This window comes from Canis lupus, chromosome 27 (assembly GCF_003254725.2).
Source record: "Canis lupus dingo isolate Sandy chromosome 27, ASM325472v2, whole genome shotgun sequence".
Classification (NCBI taxonomy): domain Eukaryota; kingdom Metazoa; phylum Chordata; class Mammalia; order Carnivora; family Canidae; genus Canis; species Canis lupus.
Window position 1 is genome coordinate 24491638 of NC_064269.1, and position 21268 is coordinate 24512905.

The 21268-nt window shown below is 39.1% G+C and overlaps 1 long non-coding RNA gene across 3 annotated transcripts in view; it reads right to left on the reverse strand.

The window, feature by feature from the left end:
- The window catches only part of LOC112665522 (uncharacterized), a 174573-nt gene that overhangs the window by 89950 nt on the left and 63355 nt on the right, over window positions 1-21268 (reverse strand). For all 3 annotated transcript variants that reach the window (XR_007406487.1, XR_007406486.1, XR_007406485.1), the window contains exon 2: window positions 18453-18550. This is a non-coding gene — a long non-coding RNA (uncharacterized LOC112665522). The remainder of the gene's footprint in view (window positions 1-18452; window positions 18551-21268) is intronic.

The window sequence follows — 21268 nt, forward strand, 5'->3', positions numbered from 1 at the left end:
ACAAATACCATATGGTATCACTTATATGTAGAATCTAAAAAACAAAACACATTAATAAACAAATAAATGAAAAGAAGAATCAGACTTGTAAATACAGAGAAAAGCTGATGGTTACCAAAGCAAAGAGGAGTGGGGGGCTTTGGGAGAAATGGGTGAAGGAGAGTGGGAGATACAGGCTTCTATTTATGGAATGAATAAGTTACAGGAATGAAAGGCACAGCATAGGGAATATAGTCAATGATACCAGTGTTGTATAGTGACAGGTGGTAGCTACATTGGGATAGGCCTCGTCTAACACATAGAGAAGTTGAATCACTATGTTGTACACCTGAAACTCATGTAATATTGTGTGCCAACTATACTAAAAAAATTTTTTTAAGATATGGAGTGGCTGGGGATCCCTGGGTGGCGCAGCGGTTTAGCGCCTGCCTTTGGCCCAGGGCACGATCCTGGAGACCCGGGATTGAATCCCACGTCGGGCTCCCGGTGCATGGAGCCTGCTTCTCCCTCTGCCTATGTCTCTGCCTCTGTGTGTGTGTGTGACTACCATAAATAAATAAAAATTAAAAAAAAAAGATATGGAGTGGCTGAGTGGATTAAAAAACAAGACCCAACTGAATGCTGCCTACTAGAGACTCACTTCATCTTTAAGGATACACATAAGCTGAGAATGAAGAGATGGAAAAAGATATTCCATGCAAATTGAACCAAGGTAAGGCAGGGATAGCTATACTTATATCAGAAAAAAATAGACTTTTAAACCAAAAGCTGCAAAAAGAGACAAAGAAGGTCATTATATAATGATAAAGGAGTCAATCCAACAAAGGATATAACATGTATAAATATTTATGCACCCACCATAGGAGTACCTAAAAAATATATTTAAATTTTTTATCTGAAAGGAGAGATAGACAGCAATACAAGAATAGTAGCAGACTTAAAACCCCACTTTCAATAATAAATAGACCATCTTGACAGAAAATCAATAAGGAAATACTGGATTTATAACTTCATGTTAGACCAGATGAACCTAGACATATACAGAATGTTACAACAAACAGGAAGAGAAATACACATTCTTCTCAAGCACACATGGGACACTCTCAAGGATAGATCACATGCAAGACCACAAAACAAGTCTTAATGAATTTAAGAAGATTGAAATTGTATCAAGCCTCCTTTCCTACCACAATAGTATGAAACTAGAAATCAATCACAAGAGAAAAACTAGAAAATTCACAAATATGTGGAGATAAACTACAAAATCCTAAACAACCAATGGCCCAAAGAAGAAATCAAGGGAAATCAAAAAATATATTGAGGGATCCCTGGGTGGCGCAGCGGATTGGCGCCTGCCTTTGGCCCGGGGCGCGATCCTGGAGACCCGGGATCGAATCCCACATCGGGCTCCCGGTGCATGGAGCCTGCTTCTCCCTCTGCCTGTGTCTCTGCCTCTCTCTCTCTCTCTCTGTGACTATCATAAATAAATAAAAATTTAAAAAATATATATATATTGAGATAAATAAAAATGGAAACACAAAATACCAAAATGCATGGAATGCAGCAAAAGTAATTCTAAGAGAGAAGTTTATAGTACTACATGCCTACATGAAGAAAAAAGAACAATCTCAAACAACCTAACTTTTTACCTTCAGAAACTTTTTAAAAACAGTTAATTCAGCCCAAAGTTAGTAGAAGAAAGAAAATAACAAAGATAAAAATGGAAATAAATGAAATAGAGACTAGAAAGACAACAGAAAAAAAATCAATCAAAGTCCCAGAGCTGGTTTAAAAAAAAAAAATAAAGAAAATTTATAAGCTTTTAGCTAGACTCACCAAGAAAGAAAAAAGATTCAAGTAAATAATATCAGAAATGAAAAGGGCACCTAGGTGGTTCAGTCAGTTGAGCACCCAACTCTTAGTTTTGGTTCAGGTCATGATCTCAGGGTCATGGGATCAAGCCCCATGTCAGGCTATGTGCTAGGCATGGTGTCAGCTTGAAATTCTCTTTCTCCCTCCCTCTGCCCCTACCCACCCTCATAAATAAATAAATAAATAAATAAAATCTTTAAAAAGAAGAAATGAAAGAGGAGACATTACAACAGATAACACAAAAATGCTACAATTGTAAGAAACTATCGTGAACAATTATATGCCAACAAATATAACCTTGAAACAATGGATACATTCATAGGAACATAAAACCTACCAAGACTGAATCAATAAGAAATACAAAATCTAAACAGACTAAGTACTAGTAAGGAGATTGAAACAATAATAAAAAAGCCTCCCCCTCCCCCCAAAAAAGCCAGGACCAGATGGTTTCACTAATGAATTCTACTAAATATTTAAAGAAAAATTAATATAAATCTATCTCAAAGTTTTCCAAAAAAAAAAATAGAAGAAGAGGGAATAGTTCCAAACTCACTTTATGAGATTAGCATTACCCTGATGCCAAAGCCAGGCAAGGACACTATAAGAAAATCACAGGTCAATATCCCTGATGAACATAGATGAAAAAATCCTCAATAAAATATTAGCAAACCAAATCAAATATATATTAAGAGGAATATACATAATGATCAAATGAGATTTATTCCTAGGATACAAGGATGGTTCAACATATATAAATAAACCAATATGATATACCACATTAACAAAATAAAGGATAATTATATGATCATTCTAATGGTGGCACCAAAGCATTTGATGATTTCAACCTCTGTCCATGATTAAAAAAAAAAAAAAACTCTCAACAAATTGTGTATAGAAGGAATGTAGCTCAGCATAATAGAGTGACAATATACGAAACAGTGAAAAGCTGAAAGTTTATTCCCCCAAGATGAGGAATAAGACACTACTTTTACTCAGAATGGTACTGAAAGTTCCAGCCATAACAATTAGGCAAGAAAAAGAAATAAGAAGCATTCATTTCAGAAAGGAAGAAGGAAAATTGTCTCTGTTTGTAGATGACATAATAATATAATATAGGAAATCCTGGGAAGACTCCACCAAGACACTATTAGAAATAATCATCAAAATCACTAAAGTTGCAGGATACAAAACCAATATACAAAAATCAGTTGTGTTTCTATACATTAACAATGGTCTATCAGAAGGAGAAATTAAGAAAAATAATCCCATTTACAATAGTGTCTAAAAGAACAAAATACTTAGGAATAAATTTAACCATGGAGGTAAAAGATCTGTACACTAAAAATGATAAAACATTAATGAAAGAAATCGAAAAAGACACAAATAAGTGGGAAACTATTCCATATTCATAGAATGTAATAATTAATATTGTTAAAATAGCTGTACTACACAAAGCTATCTAGAGATTCAACACAATTCCTATCAAAATTCAATGAAATCAAAATTCCATCTTTTATAGAAATAGAAAAAAAGTCCTAAAATTGTTATGAAATCACAAAAGACCCTGAATAGCCAAAGCAGTCTTGCAAAGGAGAACAAAGCTAGAAACATCACACTTCCTGATTTCAAACTATAATATAAAGCTATAGTAATCAAAATAGTATGGTATTGGCACAAAAACAGAAACGTAGATCAAGGCAATAGAGTACAAAGTCCAAAAATAAATCTATCCACATATAGTCAATTAATTTACAACAAAGGAACCAAGACTATACAATGGGAAAAAAGACAGTGTCTCAATAAATGATGTTGAGAAAATTGGACAGCTAACATGCAACAGAAAACAATGTACCACTATCTTAACATCATTCACCAAAATGAATTCAAAATGGGTTAAAGATGAATATAAGATCTGAAACCATAAAATTCCTAAGAGAAAACATAGATGGTAAGATCTTTGACTTTTGTCTTGGAAATGATTTTTTTTTATTTGACACCAAAAGCAAAAACAAAAGCAAAAATAAACAAGTGGGAATATATCAAACTAAAATGATTTTGCACAGTAAAGGGACAAAAGATAAAAGTGCTAGTGAGGAGGTGGAGAAAAGGAAACCCTTTAACGGGGTTGGTGGGAAAGTGAACTGATTCAGTCACTATGGAAACCAGTATGGAGGTTCCCCAAGAAGTTAAAAATAAAAATACCGTATGATCCAGTAATCCCAATCCAGTACATATATCTAAAGGAAACAAAACCATTATCTCAAAGAGGTATCTGTACTACCTTGTTCATTGCAGTACTATTCACAATAGCTGGGGTATGAAACAACCTAAATATCCATCAAAAGATGAATGGATAAAAAAGATGTGGTATGTGTGTATCTATGTGTATTATTCAGCCCTTAATAAGAGGGAAATTCTGTCATTTGCAACAACATGGATGAAGCTGGAAGGCTTTATGTTAAGTGAGATAAGCCAGACAGAGAAAGACAAATACTGCATGGTATCACTAATACATAGAATAAAAAATAAAAAAATAAAAAAAAAAACCACACTCATTGAAACATAAAGGAGAATGGAGGTTGCCAGGGGCAAGGGCTTAGGGAAAATAGGAAGAGTTGATAAAAGGGTACAAACTTTCAATTACAAGATGAATAAGATTTGAGGATCTAATGTATAATATGATGACTATAGTTCATATAGTACTGTATTGTATAATTGACATTTGCTGAGAGTAGAACCTAAGTATATTCTCACCAAAAAAAATGTAAATATGCAAGGGATGCATGTGTTAATTAACTTCATGATAGGAATCCTTTCATACTGAGCACATAGATCACACTGTATATCTTATATATATTGCAATTTTATTTGTCAATTATACACTTCAATAAAATGAAAAAGAAGAAACAGCAAATAAGTAACTATATAAATGATGTTTGATGAACTTAATACCATCACATGTTTCTTTGGGTGATGCCACAAAGGAAAATTATATTCGTTTGGCTATCAGTCTCAAAAACGAGAGGACAAAAATTTTTCTGCAGCAGGGTAAACACATAGATATGATATTTAAAACCATGGGATGATTAAGATCACCAAGAGAGTAACCATGGACAAGAAAAGAAACGAGGCCCAAGGACTGAAACCTGGGGCTTTCTAGTATTAAAAGATGAAGAAGAAGAGAAACCGAAAAGGAAACTGAGAAAGCTTTCAGTAAGCTAGGAGGAAATCCAAGAAAGTGTTGTGCCCTGGAATGTAAGTGAAGAATATATATCAAGAATGATGTGTGATTCAAATGCTATTCATAGGCTAACATTAAAGCAGAGATATGACTGTGGAACATGGCACCTGGGTGAGCTGCAGGGGAGCAGTTTTGGTGAAATGGTGAAGATGAAAGCCTGCTTGAAGTGAGTGAGAGAGAACGGGAAGACATAAATTGAAGAGATGACTCTGGGTCACTTTTTCAATTGGTTTTGCTGGAAATAGGAGCAACAAAATGGGGCAATACACAGGTGGGAAATAGGGATCAAGAGAAAGGTTTTAACTGAGGAGAAGTAACACCACTTTTGTATGACGACACAGTGTGGAAGATGGATGATATAATACAGAGGGAATTTCTCAAGCAATGCAGTGAAAGGAGATGAGTTCTAGGACGCAGGGAAAGGAGTGACTTGAAATAGGAGCCCGGATATTTCACCTATGGTAACAGGCATGATGTCAGATAACAGCGCAAGGGCAGATGGTGGCAGATGGATTTGAAGTGGGGGTGATAAGCTCTGTAAGTTCTCTTGTGAATGCTCCAATTTTCTCAGTGGGGAAGAAGGTATTCAGTTTTGGAAAGTAAGAAAAATATTTTCAATCCTCATCAAGAGTGGGAGAATGAGTTTTTTTTTAAACATCTAATATGATTGCCTTGCAAAATTAAGAGTCTACTTCTATTTAATTTCAGTGTGACTTGGTTTTTTCTCCAGGCAGTATTAGCTTTAGAACTGTAGTCATGGAGTAAGCAGAGAGTTGGATTTAACCAGGTTATGGATCTGCTCTTACTGAGTAAGACCATGAGAGAGGAGCAGGGGAGTGGAAGTCGTTTATAGAGGATTTATCATGATTAAAAAGGATTATAAAATTTAATCTGGAAAGATGTCAATTAAAGAAGGTAGGATCAAAAGATCATAGGTCTCATTAGGATCAAAGAACGGCTGGGCTCTAACAGTATACAGTTTGGGCTGGAAAGATAGGATATGGCCATCAGAGAGTAGAACGTTTGAAATTGAGATCATGAAGAAGTCCAGGTATGGCCATATGAGAGTAGCTAACATAAGGTAGAGGACAAAGCCATTGAAGAGAAGTGATTAAAGAACTGATAGACCAAGGTGTTAAAATTATCTATATACTTATGAAATCTACTATGGGGACACCTGGGTGGCTCAGTGGTTGAGCATCCACCTTCGGCTCAGGGAGTGATCCCGGGATCCTGAGATCAAGTCCCACATTGGGCTCCCCACAGGAAGCCTGCTTCTCCCTCTGCCTCTCTCTCTGTGTGTCCCTCATGAATAAATAAAAAAATCTTAAAAAAAAGAGAGAAAGAAACCTACTACAATTGAGATAATTTCACTAAAGAGAGTAAAACAGGTGCTTATATCTCCAAGTAATCAGGAGAATAAACACAGGAATCCTATAAGGGTTGATATCATCTGATGGCATAAGATTCATGATTGGTTGTTTTTAGGGAAGACATAGGGAGAAACATCTGAAAGTAGCAATGAGAAACCAGGAGGACACCTACCCCCACCACCATATCAGTGGTCCTAGGGCTTTGGGAGAAAGAACAGCCACCACTTGACAGACTACAAGAAAAAAAAAAGGGGGACGTTAGAGAAGAGTCAAGTTTGCCTTAAAGCAAGACAGAGAAGAAAGGCTGAAAATATAATGGATTTGCTATCAACAGACCCTGAATTCAGAGAACACAATGAGTGAGTTTCAGGACTTGGGGAGAGAAATGAATAAAGCAGTGGTTTTCCATTGGACCACAAGCATCCACATCACCTGGAACCTGTTAGAAATTCCCATTCTCAGGCCTAACCCCATGCCTACTGAATGAGAAACTAATTCAGGCCCAGCAGTGTGTGATTAGCAAACCTTCCAGGTGACTCTGATATGCAATAAAATTTGAGACTCATTGAAATAAAAGCAGATACACAGGGGCTTAATAGAGTAGAAGGGTGAACTTGGAAGTCTGTGCATTCTGTGGTAGCTGACATAGTCATGGATAGAGGATATAATGAAATTTTGTCTGCATTCAAAGCAGATAGTTAAGGCAAGTCTTGAGTGTTGAGGAAAGAGGGATGAATAGGGAGGGATACGCTTCTGGGACTCCTCACCATAGAAGTCCTGGAGGGTCATAAATATAAAATTTCCCCATCTCTTTGACACAAATGGATGTGGCGTGTGGTCACCACATGAGAGCTCACCAGTAGCTCTCTCTTCCTCTCTCTCTTGCCTTTCTAGATCAGGCTTTTTGGTTACAAAGCCACTGTAAATAGCTTAATTTCTTTTTAATTCTAAGGACATAAGGATTCCAAGGAGAAACCATAATGATACCTACTAAAGAGTTATCGCAGTGTGGGTGTGCCTGTGTACGTGAATTTCTAGGATGGCTTAGGCTAAATAATTACTCTGGTCATCTACAGCTTGAGATGTGGTATCAAAATACAAGCATGGTTGCCAGGGGCCATCTGTATGAGTGCAGTCAGGAAGGAGGTCATTTCTCAAAGGAGGGTCATGGGTTGGACTGCCACCTCAAAAAGTGTCTACCACCGATACTGTTCTAAATTCAGGATTTAGCATCATATAGGTGGATAAGTACCTGGGAGTTTTCTTTCAAATAGTGAGTTGAGGTAGCATCTTGGCTAAGTCTTCTTTTCTGATTGTTTTCTGATTTGAAAAACTACTTCTTTGTGAGATGAAGGTAGAAATTATCCTGAACTTACAACATACATACTTTTTTCAAAAGATTTTATTTATTTATTCATGAGAGACGAGAGACAGAGACAGGCAGAGGAGGAAGCAGGCTCCATGCAGGGAGCCTGATGTGGGACTCGATCCCGGGACTCCAGGATCACGCCCTGGGTGGAAGGCAGGCGCTAAACCGCTGAGCCACCCAGGGATCCCTGCAGTGTACATACTTACATAGCATTTAGTAAATCACAATATTTCCTTTCATTGACTTAAATAAGATAGATCTATTATTCTGGATATTTATAACCCAGTGTGTGTGTGTGTCTGTGTGTGCACGCATGTATATGTTTTGTATCCGGTGCGTGTGTTTTGCCAACTATACCTGCACCATGTATGATTTCTGTAAATTGGGTTAGAGGTTATTCCCAACATCAAGTGTATCACTCACCTTTTTTGAGTTAAGCCCTCCCAAAATGGATTTTAATTGAGTAGACCTTTCTACTTCTCAGGTTCCCAAGGTATTTTATGAAATCAAATTTTCCAAATTTTAATAATACTTTTAATTCTTCTATAAGTCATTTCTTTTCTTCTAAAAGATTTTATTTATGGGGCACCTGGGAGGCTAGTGGTTGAGTGTCTGCCTTTGGCTCAGGTCATGATCCTGGGGTCCTAGGATGGAGTCCCACATTGGGCTCTCCACAGGGAGCCTGCTTCTTCCTCTGCCTGTGTCTCTGCCTCTCTCTGTGTGTCTCTCATGAATAAATAAATAAATAACCTTTAAAAATAAATAAAAGTAAAAGATTTTATTTCTTTATTTAGAGAGAGAGTACAAACAGGGGAAAAGTCGGGGGGTGGGGTGGTCGGGGAAGAGGGAAAGAATCTTCAGCAGACTGGTGCCAAGCACAGAGCCCACCTACCAAAGTAGGTGGGGGTCCATCTCACAACCCTGAGATCATGACCTGAGCTGAACCCAAGAGTCAGATGCTTAACTGACTGATCCCCCCAGGAGCACTGAAAAATTATTTCTAAGCATCTATAAGACAAAAATGGGAACAGAGGCCCTGATGTAGCTAGAGCCAAATGACAAAACAGACTCAAATCATAGTATGAAAACTAAGTTCGGAAGAGGCTACGTGATCATTTGCCCAGGACTGTGTTAAGATCTCTTTCCCCTCCTTGCCTCTCTCCCACTCCCTCCCCCTCCCTGTTCTCACTCGGTCTGTCCAAATGCCATCCTCCTGTGTTTTTTTTTCTTATTCATTTTCATTACTTGTGATGATATTTTCTCTTTTATGTCTCTGGAAAATATTTGAACAGCATTTGTAATGCTAGGCAAGCTCCTGTATTTCTGTGTAAAGGCTCAGAGACAACAGCCCAGTGTGCTTATGCAGAACAGATATTGAATGTTCTACAGATTTTTAAAAATACGAGGGTACTACCCTGGTGTTTTAACTCAACATATCCTTTTCATGAGATATTGAAAGGAAATAAAAGCAGAAATAAGGGCTTCAGAATACTTGTCCAGTCCTGTGGTGGACTTTTTTTTTTCTTTTTTTTCTTTTTTTAGCAAATTGATCTTGTGTCATGGCCTTGTTAATGCTAGACAGAATGGAGGGTGTAGGTGTTTCTAACATTTTTATAATGCTCTGATTTGGACAATGTTTCTCTATCTCATTAACTAGAAAAATTACTTGGCCTCAGGCTATTTATGTTATTTTTGTATTAATATTAATAAGTGTGGGAAAAATGCCACAGTGAATTTCTTAATTCATAGTCATTTTTGTTTCCAGCACTTTGCCACTGTGTTCATTGTCCTCTTGCAGAAGGGTGTAAGGTATGGCAGGATGTACTCTGATTTGGAAAGAACTGAATTTTTCCAATATTTCTGCAAATATGCAAAAGTGAAGGTAAGCCCCTCCAATGAAGCATCCTTTATAAACACAAAAATCTAATGCTGAAACAAAGGCTTGCAATTTAAATTTTAAATGAATATATGTCTTGGTAAGCCCCTCTTCACACACATAGACACAAGCTAACATAATAAGTTTCCTTTAAATCCTCGACTTTATTATAGTTAGATAAGTTGTATAGCCTCCCCATTCTGGACACTACAGATCGGAGACCACATGGGGTCAAAATCAATGAAGACTTATTGTGCTGTCAGTTGATTATTTTCTTTATGCCACATTTGTTTAAAACCACAATGCCAGGAATAAATGTTGAATTAAATGTGTATGTTTTGCATAACCACACTATTTCCACTGACACATGCTCTTCACATAGAATTCACAGGATGGGAGTCTCCCATTCATTAAGTTTATCTAAATTAAGAGGAGTGAACAGGGGGAGACAAAGAGAGAGAAGAGAAAGTGGAAGGAGAAGGAACTGTTGAGTGTATATAGTACAGTCCTTTATATAGGATAAAATCATTATGAATGTAAGTAGTGCCGTGGCAGCCGAAATAAAAAGAAACAAAACAAAAAGCAGAAACAGGCAGAGTTAGACAGAAGTCCAATGGATGGAAGTACAAGCAAAGCTAGACAGAAGTCCAATAGATGCAAGGGTTCTATTACCTCAGAGACTTAGCCAGAGGGATGAGAAAGAGGGAGGGGAGAGGCTAGTGTGGGGGAGAGGATGTGAAAAGGAAAAGAGAAAAAAAATAGGGAGTCTCCTGAATGTGAGGGTGAGAGTCCTTCCTGACTTTCCCTCAGTCTTCTGGAAATTGACAAAAGGAAGGAAACCAGATGGCCCTCCTTTCCCTTACCCTTCACATCGAGCACCAAATCCCATGAAGTCCACTGGGGAGTGCTACTCCTGCTGCCCCTCCACACCACCTTTGTGGCCACAGCTCCGGTTCTCTCTAGCACAGGGCAGGCAGTACTGTCAGCAGCTCACCACCTCAGCCCTGGATTACTGCAGTCAGCTCCCAACCAGGCTGTCAGCTCTAGGATACCCCTGCCACCCCTAGTCCTTTCTTCACCTAGAAGTGATTCCAAAAATCAACACTGAACTCATCATCTCCATCCATTGCCTTCAAGAAAAAAATCCATACTCCTTATTCTAGCTTATAAACTCTTTCCAGTCTTTTCCATTCCTACATCTCCAGCCTCATTCCTTGCATTGGGGTGGGAGGGAGCAGGGACTACGTAGTAGTCCTGACCCTAGCTGTACCAACTGGACGACACCATACCCTCCTTACATTTCTGTAACCCTACTCCATTCATTGCTCCTATGACTCTCCTCTCTTTCCTGCCACTCCTACCCCTGCCCTTCACTTCGCTTAGGCAACTCCTAAAGACTCAGTCCTCACATGCCATGTGACATGTCAGAAGGCTCCACTGAGAAATCTCTTATGGGCAGAATCAAAATGGAAGTGTTTGAGGTCCACTCACTTATGCAGGCATTCTCATTGGGATAACTTTTCCTCCCTTGCATGAATTACATTCTCATTGGAAGGCATTCAATTAAACCTCAACACATGGGGGTATAAGCAACCAGATGGCATCCTACTGTTCCCCTGACCAGACATCAGCCCATAGCCCTGGGTCCGGCTGGCTTCTCCTGACGAGCTGGAACAGTTTACATCATGGAGGCTCTGCAGGGGCTAAATGCTCAGACCTCCACCCTCAGCCTGACAACCTGTCTCAGTGTTGAAAAACAGTTCAAGGTAGCACTTGAGACCAAACGTGTCATTTTCCTTGTCAAAATGAAAGCTGTAAATTTTAAACCTACTGCTTAATGTATCCAGATATTGAACACAGGGACTTTTATCCTCAGCTTAATGGTCTGTCTAAAAACATCAAAAAAGATTACTTAAAAACTCTGGGCCTCAGAGGTCCTATAAAATTACATGAAGCACCCCCACCCCAATCTTCTCCAAGTTTTAAAAAATTTATTGGAAAACACTTATGCAATATATGAACTCCTTTTTCCTTAGCCTTAGATACTAAGACTATGTGCTTGATTGCTGGGGGGGTGGTTAAGAAAAGCAATAGGATAAGATGAAATTTTATTAGATTACAATCTAAAATTTTAATAGCGTTTCTGCTTCTGGGAATGGATGGCAAATCTTATTCAGCATCTTCTTGAACAGGGAAAATGTAAAAGCATGACTTTCTTCCTTTAATATAATGTGACAATAAAGAATGGCAGAGCTTTTTGAATTTTTTTAAAATTCAGATATTTGTAGAGACCTAATCGAAACAGAAACACAGGAGAAGGTAAATGAAAGCAGAGAGAGGAGAGTTAGAGTAGCATCATTTTCTCCAGTAAAAGGAGTGTTGGACTAAAGAGTAATTGCTAAAATTTGGGGGGGGGGGGGAGAAATTATAAAAATGGACCTTAGCAGCTTTATTAAAAGCTCACCCACAAGCATACAGTAATCTCAGCCTTACAAATCCACTCCGTAGCTAGAGTGCCTGTGATGCAGTGACACGACAAAGTTTGCTTTGAAGGTCTCACTGTCATAGCTCTAAAAATTCTTTGTTGACACAAACAGAATCTTTACTGCCTCTGGGCCATAAATAGATAGGGGTGTTTGCGTGCAATCATTATCTTTCTGCCCAGAGAAAATTATGAACCATGAAGTTTAGAGGGATCAAGACCGTTTTCAACTGTTGCATTAAATCTACGGGTTCATACTGTACACTGTTGCCTGCTCTAGAGAACAGAGTTGCTAATTAGGGGGACAAGATGTTTGGGAAAATGGAAAGCTTCCAAGTTCCTCCTGAATTCAAAATTTCCAATATTTTTAAAGCACCATAGATTCACAGATGGTAATAGCATCATTTGCTTTACCCGCCTTAAGAGTGCTCTCTGATGTATCTGCTTCTGATATAATAACAACTCCATCATAGGCCCCACAGTCAAGGTCCTTTAATACCCCAACATTTTCGTGCATGTCTGGCTTCCCTACAACGCAGCAGCCTCATTAAGGATTACTCCAGGGCAAAGGCAGTATCTAATGGGTTAATGAGGCTGGGCAGTCTCAGCCTGTTAGCAGCTGCTTAAGCAGCAGGCTGGGGAAAGCTCTGTTGATTTTCATTCTTCACTGCTGAGTGATGAAGGGCAACCTATATACTAGAAGTCTAGTCAGGCCACAACCTGTACTCGTGTACAAAAAATTCAATTCAATCCATGCCGCAGGTTAACAATTACTCCATGATATATGATAGAAAAGTAAAGTCAGTGCATTCACAGTGTAGAAGAGGCTAAAACCAGAGGGCTTTTGCTTGAGGTTAGTCACTTTTTTGATTATTCTTTATTGTGGGAAATTAAGACTCTATCAGACCTGATGCAGACTGAATAGTTCTTTAATCAATGATTACATGCATCTTGATTAATACTATTGATGCTTTCAGCAACACGGTATTTTCTGAGCTGCTCCCTTCAGATCACGGAACTCATTTTGGGATACACAGTCCAAAACTCTACTACTAAACACAGTACACTGTTTTCTAACAAAAACACTCTATTTTGAAAAGTTCAATAATTTTAATATGAAAAGAGAGTCTGTCACATAAGGTTCTTTTGATACACCTGAAACACCTCCTTTGTTTGGCTTCCCGGTGTAAAAGAATCACGTGGAGAGCTTCTGGAAAGATTCCTGAAGCTTCTCTCCAGAGATTCTTATTCAATAGGTCTGGGGTGGAGTCTGAGAATTTACATTTCTAAAAAGCTCCCAAGTGACACGGATGTTGCAGGTCCACCAAGCACACTTGGAACAGCACTGTTGTGGCGGATACCTCTTTCTTAAGAATCTTTCTCAGTCTCCTTTGCTGGATTTCCCTCTTCTCCATGATTTCTAACTTGGCCTGTTCTGTGGCTTGTCTAACACCTCTTCTTTTTTTTTTTTTTTTAAGATGTTCTTTATTTATTCATGAGAGACACAGAGACAGAGGCAGAGGGAGAAGCAGGCTCCCTGTGGGGAGCCCAGGGCAGGACTCAATCCCAGGACCCCGGATCACGCCCTGAGCCAAAGGCAAACGCTCAACCACTGAGCCACCCAGGCGTCCTAACACCTCTTCTACCCTCCCTGCAGAGGTATCTCATTCAGTCTTGAGGCTGCATATCATACCTATATGCTGATAAAACCTGATTTTGCCCCCTAAATTCATGACCGGGTATCTACTTGCTATTCAGCATCTCCTGATTTGCTTTCCACCTAAAACCTGGTTCTCTCCAGGTCTCTCCAACTCAGCAAAAGGCACCAACCCTTGCAAAACTGTTAAGCCGAATCTCTTATCATCCTCAACTCGATCCTTCTCACCTCCCACCATAATCTGTCAACACATACTCTTGGCTCTTCTTTCAAAGTATATCCAGAATTGGGCCGCTTCTCACTACCTGCCCTGACCAAGACACCATCATTTCTAGCCTGGATTACTGCTGTTATTTCCCAGCTGATCTTCCAGCTTGTCCCCTTGACCCTACCCCAATTACCTTCACAAGCAGCAAACAGAAGGATCCTTTAAAATACAAGTCAGGAGTTGCCTAGGTGGCTCAGTCAGTTAAGTGTCTGCCTTCAGCTTGGGTCATGATCCCAGTGTCCCAGGATAGAGCTCCCCGACTCTCTGCTCCGCAGGAAATCTGTTTCTCCCTCTCCCTTTGCCCCTCCCCCTCACTTGTGCTTGCTCTCTCTCTCTCTCTCTCTCTGTCTCTCGCTCTCTCTCACTCTCTTTTTCTCATTCTCTTTCTCTCAAATAAATAAAATCTTTTAAAAAATAAAATAAAATACAAGTCAGTTCTCTTTGCACTCTAAACCTTCCCTAGCACTCAGAATAAAAAGCCGGAAGTCTGACAGCACCGCTAAGGTTCCACATGACCTAACCACAGCCCCCGCCCATACTTTTACCTCCTCTACCTACAGTTTTCCGCTCACTCCTATGCTCTGGCCAGGCTCCTTCTTCTTCCTTTCACATACCAAGCCTGTTCCTGCCCCAGTGCCTTTGCATGTGCTATTTCCTCTGCCTGGAATACTTTGCCCTGATTACTTACAGGACTTCCTCCTTCCCCTTGCTCAGCTGTCTGCTCAGAGGTCTCCCAAAAGGGCTTCCCCCTAGCTCCCTCCCTGAAAGAGCACACAGTTCTCATCTGCCTTACTCTCCAATTTCCTTACCCTGTCTTGTCTTCTTTGTCTTGGCACTTATCATCCCGATGATTTTTTACGTATTTGTTCATTGCTTGCCTCCCTCTACCAGAATGCAAGCTCCATGAGGGAAGAAATTGTTTTTCTAACCGCCATGACATTTGTACTAACAGAAATAGCATCTGGCCTGTTGTATTCAGCAACCACATGAATACACTGATTGAAAAGTGAACATCTTAGGCTTTCCAAAAGAAAAAAAAACTGATTTTTTTTTCCTTCTCTAGAATTGACTAGTTATTCTTCTCAGCCTTAATCACCCTAAGATGCAACATGTTTGCAGTACTTACTCCAAGGGAATTATATAGATAATCTACTGAAGTAAAAATTATCCAAAGGACAAGTCACACCAGTTTTCATTTCACACTCCCAATAAAATTCAGCAAGCTCTCCCTGCACTCTGCCGCTATCCGTTGCTGTCCCCCCCATACCCGTTTTCCCCTGAGCCCATGGTCCCCAGGAACATTAGCCTGAGAAACGGTCTCTTTGAGTGACCCTGGGCACAGAGAGAGCTGCTGAGTCTATATATCAAACTGATTGGTCACAGGTGGTCACAATGTGAGACAGAGAATGTAAATTTTTAAACACCGTGGTAACTGCACAGAGTAATACTGCCTGTTTGAAATGCTACCACGGCTAATTAATGCAGCTCAAGGGTTCTCACACTTGATAAATACGAGAGATGGCAAAAGTCTGAGAGTTAGGTAAAGGAACCAGTATGAAAATAGCTTTGGAAAAATATACTGCAGTACACAGCCACCATTCATCCCTTACACAGAAAAACTGTATTAGTGCTTAAAATGACTCTTCTCACTAACTTTCCACCCAACTCAATTTAATTTAACTCAATTTAGGCTTAAATGTTCATACTCTGAACTCGGCTGTCTTTGAGCTTTTTAAAGAGTAATGACATTGATAGTTGAACCTGTGGACCATGTTGCATGTTTTCTAATGTTATTTGTTGGACTGAACTTGCGATGAAAAGTAACTATTAAAAAAAATAAATGCGTGTGGAGATTAGAGTCCACATTTTGAAATGTCAGTAAATACAGTATTTATGTGACAGATCATAATGACTTGTAAAAGGCAGCCATATGTGTATCAAGCTCTCCGTCTTCCTAATGTTTTTTTTCTTTAAAAATCTTTTTTTAAATTTTTAAATCTGAAGCAAACAGCACCGAACAAGAACTACGTTTCAGATTTTTTGAAGAATCAAACTAAAATCTGACCTCCTCGGCCCGCAGATTTTTCTCTTTCAAAAGAAACTAGGGGAACATTTCCAGCCAGTGCGCTACTGTCATATCACAACATTTAGGGCAACGGAAAGATTTAAGAAAAAGAAATCCAAGGATAGAACATTAGAGTCAGTTCTTCATTCTTTAATGTACTGATTCACTACTTAGCAGTGCCTAGAGGTAGTTTGCCGTGTACTTTCACAAATAGCACCATTAACAGAATTTTACATGCCTAGGTCACTTTCCTTTGATCCCAAAGAAGTCTTAAAACATTGAACAAACAACAGACTTGAGGCTACATCCCAGAAAGACAGCCACTTCTGGGGAGTAGAGGTGGTCCCTGACATAGCAACAGAACATGCAGGACAATTTCAAACAAAGAACAAAAGCAAGCGATGGTCCTTCTGAAAACCGCCAAGGATGTTAAGTGTTTTCAGAGAGTGAAATCAAACAACAGCATTAAGGCCTGTGGAGAATTTTCCTAGGAGATGAAACCCCCTCTTAAAAGTGATTAAGTCCTTAGTGGTCCTCCCAGACCTCCAAATTTCATGGTTCCATATACATAAGCCTCATCTCCAAATGCACTGAAATTATATCTCAAGGCATAAGCTTTCTTTTGTTCTGATGCCAGTTTGTAAGAGATCTTCACATGAACAAAAGCTTCTGTCTTTACAATAACCATCTTTCTTTAGAAAAGGCAAGCGATATACTTTTGGGATGCCAAATCACACAATAGAGGAAACCAAATAATTCCAGGGAGGTTTGATGAGCCCTCAGCAAATCCTACAACAATTCTAGTCATCTGTCACTCAGGAAGTATCTCAAAAAGAATTGTGTGGCATTGCTACTGTCTATTACCTGTAATATTCCGTTTGGTTCACTTGAGATTTTTTTTCTAAATATGTAATGAATGCATTCAATAATTGTTTGAATTGCTGCTGTGCATTCTGTCATAAGTGGTTTATGGATAACCATCAATTGGTTCTGCTCATCAGTCTAACAAGTTCAATGTACTACTCAGAGCAAAGGATGACTATTTATTTAACAGCTCTTGGCAGGAAAATTTGTTGCATGCCACAACTTTACAAAGAACATTAAAATCAATGACAATTTATAAACCAAAGGCTGGGAATTATGCTTTGGATTCCCATAATTCATCAGAATAAAGCTGTCAGATACCTTTTATTATAAATTAATAGCATGTTGTCTAAGAGCGCTGCGGAACAGATGTTTTGCTGGTTCAGTACTGACATCTAGTGGACAATGAAAAATATTCCCCTATTTTCTCCCCAGTGGTATTTTCCCTTTTTCACAAAAGATGTTTGTTGCCGCCGCAGGGGTCAGAAGATTTTTAGCATGCAAGAAATTGTACACGAGTTCAAGTTTTATGCATTTGTGTTTGAGCTGACTAACTGTCACAAGTTTGAACTTTATCGATAAATAGTGGCAGTATGTACTTAATTTAAAATATACTCAATCCTTTTTTAAAAAATCTGTTTCTATAATACATCTTAAACTTTTTGGTATTCTTTTATACTTGGGACTTAATTACTCCTTATTCTCTACTATCAAACTAACTGTGCTGGGATCCCTGGGTGGTGCAGCGGTTTAGCGCCTGCCTTTGGCCCAGGGCGCGATCCTGGAGACCCAGGGTCGAATCCCACGTCGGGCTCCCTGCATGGAGCCTGCTTCTCCCTCTGCCTGTGTCTCTGCCTCTCTCTCTCTTTGTCTCTCTCTGTGACTATCATAAGTAAATAAAATTAAAAAAAAAAAAAACAACTAACTGTGCTATATTAAAGCATCAACTTCCAACTCAAATGCTCTCATAAAGAAATAGAACTATAGTTCTAAATATAGTTCTAAACTAAACATTTACGTGGCTTTTATATGATTAAAAGTTAAGGTTTAACATAATTATTATGAATTTTTCTCTCCAGTTTAATGTGATTTATGAATGGCCAATAGGTTGCAAAAAGAAAAGAGGAAAAAGAGAGATTGAGAGAAAGCCTACTAATATGCACTGTTTGTGGATTTTGCTTCTTTTTTAAACAGTATCTTCAAGTTGGTCTACACAATAACATTCCATAGTCATTAACATATTTAAAACCTGAAAAATATCCTCCTACACTGGCACCCTCTCAGGTACACAGTCTCAGAAAAGGCATGCCCTGAAGCACGGTTAGGATTTTAATGTCCCAGGTGAGAGACCAACCGGAGGCTTCTCGTATGTTCCAGGTTACCTGATCTGGACCCATGCTGGATGTGACTTTCCAGAGGATTAAGGAGGTTAAGAAGCTCATTCTCCTCAGAGCCTTTGGAATATGGAGTACCTGAGTACCTGAAAGCAAAGAAAAGAGAAATAAAACTAGTGCTCACTATGTACTTGGTTTTGCATCTGGCACTATGTTAGGCACTTCACATAAGAAATTAATAGAGAAAAAAAAGAAATTAATAGAGTATGAGGTCAGGAATAAAAATTATCGGTCCAGTTTAATACCCCTTAAAGAATGGCATGTGCTCTAAGACCAGCAGCAAGCTGAGATTTCTAGGAGAGAAGGAAAAATACCTCTTTCTAACTTGATTGTTACTGGGAGACAACTGGTAAAACTCAACCAAAATCATAATATTTCCCCATTCCACTTTACTGAACCATAAAAATGGTGAGAATGGTATGTGAAACCACCTTATAAATCGTGTGAAGTTTATAAAATCTATTTTAGGTTACTTTGAAAGCGGTGCATTACAATTATTTGGGAAGGCCCATGTGATTATTATGTAGGCGAATAAATAGAACAGAACACAATATCCTCTCACAATAAAGAGAAATCAACCTCAGGAGTTCTTTATGTGAAAGTGGGGGGTAAACCTCCTTAAAGCATAAGTCCACAATTTTTTATAGAGTAATGTAAAAGGAGCTATTTTGGGATTTTCATGGTTTTCTTGTTTAGGAAACTCTACGATCCAATCTCAACTTTCAAATTGTTTGAACATCTTTCTCAACAAGCTTTGAGCAAGTCATTAAATTAAAGACATTGTATGAATAAAGACAACTGAGTAGCATTTTATCAACTAACATGCCCTCTCAATGGGCAGCATTTTTGTGTTACTAAAAGAAAAATAGGGATCCCTGGGTGGCGCAGTGGTTTAGCGCCTGCCTTTGGCCCAGGGCGCGATCCTGGAGACCCGGGATCGAATCCCACGTCAGGCTCCCGGTGCATGGAGCCTGCTTCTCCCTCTGCCTGTGTCTCTGCCTCTCTCTCTCTCTCTCTGTGACTATCATAAATAAATAAAAATTAAAAAAAAAAAAAGAAAAATAGACCGCCTTCTGCTGTTATGCATAACTAACTTCAAGTCTTTTCATGAAAGAACCCTTATCACACTCACATGAATCTTTAATCAACATTCACTTATTTTTAAAATAATTTTTAACACTCTAATCATTCCAAATCCCATATTCTCATCTAAGCCATGGGCCTATACTAACTCCCTCTATATAGATACATTTCCAAGATCCCCATTGGTGAGAAATCCACAACTGTTGATGTATAATTGTCACATTCAGATCTGAAAACAGCGGGAAAAGCAGATCACAGGAGGCAAGGCCTGGGAGCCAATAGATAGGACATTCAAAAGCTTGACAGTGTAGCAAATGCAGGTCTACGGTGGGTGTTTTAACTGTAAGAAGAAAATAAGTTGAGTAAAATAAGAAAATCCTCTTAATGTGGAAAGGACAACCAGCAAATGAGACCCATAGTTCTGGAAAGAAAAATCATGTGGAAGAGACTCAAAGCTTTAATCCTAGAAGTCACTTCCCTTCACATACTTCCCAGTGTCAGGCAAGTCAGAGCCCAGAAGTGCACCAGGAAAGCCAAAGACCCAGAAGGACAACTTCCTCCTGATTGGCCTAGGGTCCAGTTGGTACAGTTACAATAATTTTTATTAAGGCCTTCCTCCTACCCTGATTATTTTAGGTTGTGACTGAAGTGGACAGAATCATTACACCTTAGGTCTGGAAGGGGCCTCAAAGAACAATTAGTCTAACTGCTCGGCCTCAGACAAAGAAAAGAGCCTCAGAGAGGTTAGGGGTATCAGAAGTCAATGATACAGTAACAGTGCCATCGTGAAATGGGATAGGAGGTCATCATGCCTGAGACTGCAGGAAGCCATCAGGGTCAGGAAAGATTCAGGGCCAGGGGGACAAGGGAAGGCTGGGAGTAAGCACTTGTCTCAGAAATGCCTGGCCAAGCAGAGTTGAAATCTCCAAGTAAAGGTTGCAGCCAGGGCAAGAACACATCCAGGTGCCCAAGACGAGACCCAGACTTTGTATCAAAACTCAAGTAGGCAAGTGAGAAACCAAGATGAGCAGTAGAAGAAAGGAAAGCAGAGCCATGTAGATGAATAAGAACCCCCGAGATCCACAAAAGGAGAAAGAGAGTCAGGCTCATAATCAACACTGAGACTTCAGCCCCCCAACTCCACTCAGAAACTAAGGTAACTCTAACTTGACTCAGAGATTCTATATGGTTCTCTGAAGACAGGATTCAGTTCCGGCCTACCTGACTTGGTAGATGAGAGCTAGTTCTTGGAGCATCTGGATACAAAAATGTGAGCATTAGGTAACCGGAGTGTCAAGAGGGCAGACCCCTACAGAGCCTGTGTTACCTGGACGTTCTATGGATACCTGAAGCCATGAATCAACAAGATATGTGACTTACACATGCACACAAGGTATTTGTACTCCCATACAGAGACCACAACTTGGTAATCAGGAGACGTTGCATGTTTATTTCATCCCCTTATTTCCTCTCTCTTCAACTTTCAATCATTTTACTGTTTGTCAATAGTCTTTCTACCACGGATTCCCCAATGCATTTTAAAATTATTTTCCTGGGTAAATTCACATCTTCTATTTATTTTTCAACTTTGTTTATAAAAATGTCTACTTTAAAAATGTCATTTCCTAAAGAGCCAGGGTACATATTTACTTAATAAATGTTTATGCTTCTTTTGAATCTGCTTTGTATTCTGTGTCCAACCAGGGGCTCATGAAAAAGAC